The sequence below is a fragment of the Peromyscus eremicus genome, chromosome 15 (assembly GCF_949786415.1).
Source record: "Peromyscus eremicus chromosome 15, PerEre_H2_v1, whole genome shotgun sequence".
In the NCBI taxonomy this organism is placed as follows: Eukaryota; Metazoa; Chordata; class Mammalia; order Rodentia; family Cricetidae; genus Peromyscus; species Peromyscus eremicus.
Window position 1 is genome coordinate 34,694,906 of NC_081431.1, and position 6,000 is coordinate 34,700,905.

Below are 6,000 nucleotides of genomic sequence, written 5' to 3' on the forward strand. Positions count from 1 at the left end.
ACAAATGTTATTCACTTACTGTAAACTTTTAGCAACCAACTAGTAAGGAACTTTTTTAATATAATAAGGGGAATCTTCAGCAGGGAAAGGAGTAGAGAAAATATCATTCATAATGGTCAAACTTCAAAAACTTTGTCTTTGAAGTAAACAATGAGAGAAGAAGATATGATGGCAAAGGGCAGTGGGAATGGATAAGAATAAAGTATAATGATGTATATTTATTGACATGTCATAATGAAACCTGTTTCTGTATATGCTTACACCCAAATTAATGGAAAATAAAATAACCTATAAAAGATAAGAATGATATCTCTTAGCACTTTTAAAACTTTACCCTAAGCCGGGCGGTGGTGGCGCACGCCTTTAATCCCAGCACTCGGGAGGCAGAGCCAGGCGGATCTCTGTGAGTTCGAGGCCAGCCTGGTCTACAAAGTGAGTTCCAGGAAAGGCGCAAAGCTACACAGAGAAACCCTGTCTCGAAAAAAAACCAAAAAAAAAAAAAAAAAAAAAAAACTTTACCCTAAAGCCTAAAGAGTTCAGCCAATGAAATAAAGTCAAATATATATATATAGATAAGGTAGGACCAAAACCCTAACACTGCATTATTCAAAAATATAAATAATATAGAGTTCTATAGTATCTCAGTATAAATGATCAGAATTAATGAGCTGAGTAACATTGCTAAACAGAGAATTAATATAAAAAGTTCTATTATATTTTTGTGTGCCAGCAACAGTTAGAAAATAAAAAATTTACACCCAAGATTATGTGAAGTACTGTTTGAATAATTTACAATATTATGAAGCACTGTGTAAAAGGGAGTAATTTACAAGGCTGTGGGAAATACCGGGTCCATCATCCAGTGGATGTACCAAGAATTCAAGACCCAGAGAAGTCTTCACATGGGCCATGTCTTAGGATTGCATTTTTACAGTGAAATCTTAGATGAGATGCCTTCTTCTGGGAAAGGCTTCAAGTGTGTTTATCACTTGCAATAGACCAGTGGGTTTCCCAAGATTGTTGTTCCTGGGCTGTAAAGTAAACCCACTCTGTGAATAGCATCCAGCAGCCGGACCTGGGAGAGCTAGTGCGCAGGCAGCTTACGATGCATGAGTAATAAATAGCACTTTTATCTCCTCAGGAGCCTTGTGTCTCCTGCCAGCATCATAGAGCAAAAATAGCCAAACTTATTAGCTTGTAAGTAGTGTAAAATCAAATCTCAATCCCAAAAAGTACCCAGCAGTTAATCCAATAAAAGATGTGTAAAATCTCTTAGAGGAAAACTATAATCCTTCGTTGGGGGACATAAAAGAAGACAGAATAAGCTGAGAGATCATTGTTGATTGGAGGATTGAACGTGGTGAGGAGGCCTACGCTTCTGAGTTGATGTATAGATTCAATGCAATTCCATTAAAAAATTCTTATGGATTTTTGGTAGATTAGATCACGAATTTGGAAATGCACAGTCATGAATAGTCAAGTTTACATAAAGAAAAAGTACAAGGTAGGAAGTCCCGTCATGCACATATCAGTAATTATCTTCAAACCATAACAGCTACAATGGTATGGTATTGAGACAAGGTTGGCAGAAAGGCTACACTAGAAAGTGACACTGAAGATCAGTGGGTAAGGATAGATTTTCAAATAAATCATAATGGGATAATGTCCTAGGCACATGAAAAGGAGTGAAAAACCAGACTCAGAATGAAGCTGGGCATCATATATTATATCGCACTATATAGAATTGTATGCTTCTGTAAGTTAAGACAGGCAAATAGAGGTGATATCACATAAGCTTCTCAAAAAAAAAAAAATACCCTGGTAGATTAAAAACCCCGGATGTAGCCGGGCGGTGGTGGCGCACGCCTTTAATCCCAGCACTCGGGAGGCAGAGGCAGGCGGATTTCTGTGAGTTCGAGGCCAGCCTGGGCTACCAAGTGAGTCCCAGGAAAGGCGCAAAGCTACACAGAGAAACCCTGTCTCGAAAAACCAAAAAAAAAAAAAAAAAAACCAAAACAAACAAACAAACAAACAAACAAAAACCCCGGATGTGCCAGGCAAATCCACAAAGCTGCTGAAAGTGGGAGACTAGATTCATGTTTCAGGTTTAAAGCAAGAGTAACAAAGAATCACTATTTGAGTACACTGGAACCAATGACTTGTTTTTCTTAAAGACACCGTCAAGAAGGCAGAGAGGCAGGCACAGGCCGCAAGGAGGTCTTTGCACTCCGCAGACTGACAAGCACTTCCTATGCAGATGTGCAAAAATAACTCACGTCAACAAGGAAGCGACTAGCAACTCAGTTGAAAATGCCTTAATGAGTTACCTAGATCTTCTGAATTTGACATATTTTATTATACAATATCAAGAAGCCACATTTTCAACATCACACCGATCTCATCAGAAAATTCTTAAGCAGTAGGAAGCTCTCAAGCCTACTGTGGCAGATAGACATTTTTCAACATTCTAATTTTCTCCAGAGAGCTCGGATTTCAATCACTGGCGACAAAATCAAATACTTTTGATTATTCCCCTTGAAGTGACAGGCTCAGTTGGCTCGTTTTTGAAGAAATGTCTGCCAAATACCCAATCTAAAACATTGTAGTTTGCCTGTCACTGGTCCTTTCAAGTGAAAATGGTGTTTCTTTGAGATACCTTAGCTAGTATTGCTGCTGACTCAGACAGCGACACAGGTTCTTTTCCGTGCGACGGCTATTCCACTTGGGTAGGCTGCAGATGGGCTTTAAGTTCTTCCATTGGCTCATACCATAGGTAAGAGATGCCCTCTGGGTTACAATGTAATCATTTTACTTCTTCAGTAAGGTCTTTGTTTGTTTGCTGTCTGAGACAGAGTCTCTATTATGTAGCTCTGACTGTCCTGGAACTCACTATGGAGAGGAGACTGGCCTCAAACTCGCAGAGATCTGCCTGCCCCTGCCTCCAAAGTGCTGGGATCAAAGGCATGTACCACTATGCCAGGCTCCAGGTTGTCCTTAAATAAAACTAACATTTGTATTTCCTTCAAGTAAAGAACCTAATCATTTTAGGTTTGTTGCTTGATCTGCCCTAAGAGTCCTGCTGTTTGGCCCACTGTAGTACAAAAGTCAAAGCAGTGAAATAATATCTTAAATTACTGTAAACATAGTTTGTAGTTTGTGGGCTTCCTGAGGGACTGGACACTTGCAGCCCTAGGTGGGTGATTTCCCCAGCATCCACAACACGGTGGTAAGAAAAGTCCCTGAAATGCAGGTCGTCTTTGGCTCAGATTTCTGCAGTGGAATGACCCAAAACTATTCTGGCTGACCTGGTCATATGGGCGCTTATCTATTTTTATTGTTTGAGACAGGGTCTTTATTCAGACTTGTCAGGTTAGAATTTGCTTTGTAGACTAGGCTGAGCTGCAACTCACAGAAATCCACCTGTCTCAGACTCTTAAGCAGAGGTTCTCAACCTGTGGGTTGTGACCCCTTTGGGAATCCAAAGACCCTTTTACAGGGATCACCTAAGGCCATCAAAACACAGATATTTATATTACAGTTCATAACAGTAGCAAAATTACAGTTATGAAGTAGCAACAAAAATAATGTTATAGTTGGGGGTCACCACAACTTGAGGAGCTGTATTAAAGGATTGCAGCATTAGGAACGTTGGGAACCAGTGGTCTTAAGTGCTGGGATTAAAATCATGCATCACCATGCCTGGGTAATGTGAGCCTTTGAATGGAGCTTTCTTAATATATTTTATTTGAATACACAATAGACAAGACTTTAGGGATGAGTATAGTGAGGTCAGAAAATGGGGAAAAAAACAGCCAATTTTCAACTTTTCCTTACCTCCCCCACTTAAAATTTCCTGGCTGAAATATCATTAACCTGCTTTTTGTACTATATAATATATTTTATAGATTAAAATGCTTTTAGTGTTTTAAGCTAAATTTGGCCCAAGGATGTCTCAGAACTTGGAATCCGTGTATAACAAACTGTATTTTAATCTAGAACGTGAATTAATTGAAGACTTTATTCAGAAGGATTCTTCAGGAAGATGGCACAGCTTTAGCCAATCCATACAGTGGAGATTCAGTCCATCACTGGTGGCTGACTCATCAGACCAGGTTCAAAGATGGCAGGGTCTGAGCGCTACGCAGGCCAGCTGTTTCTGACACTAACTTCTGGTTTTCGTCCATAAATACGGCTGCCCACGCTTGCCGCACAGTTCTCTGGACCTCCTCTGGTTCTGAGAGCTGCCTAATTCGTGAATCATCCTATATTCAAACTCCGTTACACTTTAATGCGTTTGAACTTCTTCTCTCAAAAATTCCCTGTAACAGAAAACTCCACAGAAACCGGCTTTAACAAGCAAACAACAAAAATGGTGAGCACGTATTCAAAATCCGGGTGAGACCAGATCCAGCCGCTTAACAACGTAATCAAGAGCCTGGCTTCTTTGAAGTCTCAGTTAGCTTCATGTGGTGTCAGCTTCGTCCTGGGCTTATTTTGTTTTTGTTTTTCATTGAGAGAAAATGTATGCCCTTGGTTCTGAGGGTTTTGTCCACACACCACAAAATTCATAGGTAGGTAGAATTTCATTTCTTGAGGTCAACCAAAGACATTTGGTGTAAATGTCTTGGACTGAATTGGGACATGTGGTCATTGCTGAACTGGTAACTGTGGTCCAAAATGGGATCAAGCTGATTGGCTTAGGACTGGGCAACTGTGCCCCCAGGCCATGTTTTTAAAGGAGGCATGGGCTTTCCTCCAGGGGATTTCTTGGTTTTAACTGGAGGGGGTGTATGCTACTGGCATCTAGTTGGTAGAATCCAGAGGTAATATGAAACACTCCACAGTTCACAGTACCACCTGTCCCGTTGTTCATAATGCCGCACAGTAAGCACTATGTGATCACAAAGATTGTCTTGTTCAGAAAGTCAATAATACCAAAAATGAGAAATGCTGCCCCAGAGGAAGATGTGGAATTCAGAACAAAACTAGAGAATCCAGAAAAAAGGAGAGAGAGAGAGAGAGAGAAAGAGAGAGAGAGAGAGAGAGAGAGAGAGAGAGAGAGAGAGAGAGAGAGAGAGAGAGAGAAAGAGAAAGAGAGAGGAGGACACGGACGGGGAGACAAGTATAAGTCTGCACGTGCATATCTCCCCAGTTCTGGGCCACTGGAAATTCTTTCTTCTGGAAACCTAAGTATCATTTATCTGGTCTCAAATCCCACTTGGGAAAGCAGAAACCATTTTTTCCTTTTCACTAGAAATATGAAGAGTATTGAGATGTTGTTGATTGCCTCTGAATAGTGTAATGTTATCTGAAGTAGGAGTTTACACAAATTTACCTTGGGTAAACACCAAAGAATTATGATTTCCCCGAACTGGTAGGTAGTTTCTGGTCTTCTTGCCTCCCAGCTAGATATGTAGCAAGCCAACTTCATACTCACACCACATTTTCTTCTAATACTAGGTTCTGTGAGATGAAATGCCCACAAGGTTTTCAGAGGTCAGCATGAAACTTTCTAGACAAGTGAGAGAGGACCCAGACTGCTGGAAATACCCTTTCAATCCATCCTATTCTCTAGACATGGGTATTTTTCCCATTTTGATCTGAATTCTTAGGGAAAAAAGAGGCAAGAACCTTAAAATGCCTTAAAAATGCCTTTTCTTTTTTTCTTTTTGGCTTTTATTTTTCAATCCTCTTGAATATAGATTCCCCCCTCACCCCATAAGTATTCCACTATGAGTTTCTCCCATTCTATTCAGATCCCCACATTAGGGTCTCATATGTAGGCCTAGTTGGCCTGGAACTCATTATGTAGACCAGGCTAGCCTTGGACTCAGATCCACCTGCCTCTGCCCCAGTGCTGGGATCACAGACCTCATACTGACCTTTCCAAAGCCCTCAGTGAGCACTCGCCTTACCTCTTTTAGCAGCATTCCACACAGCTGATCTCTTTCTCTGCCTTGGTTCTTCCATTGGCTGGGTTTCAGACCATCACCTTCTCCT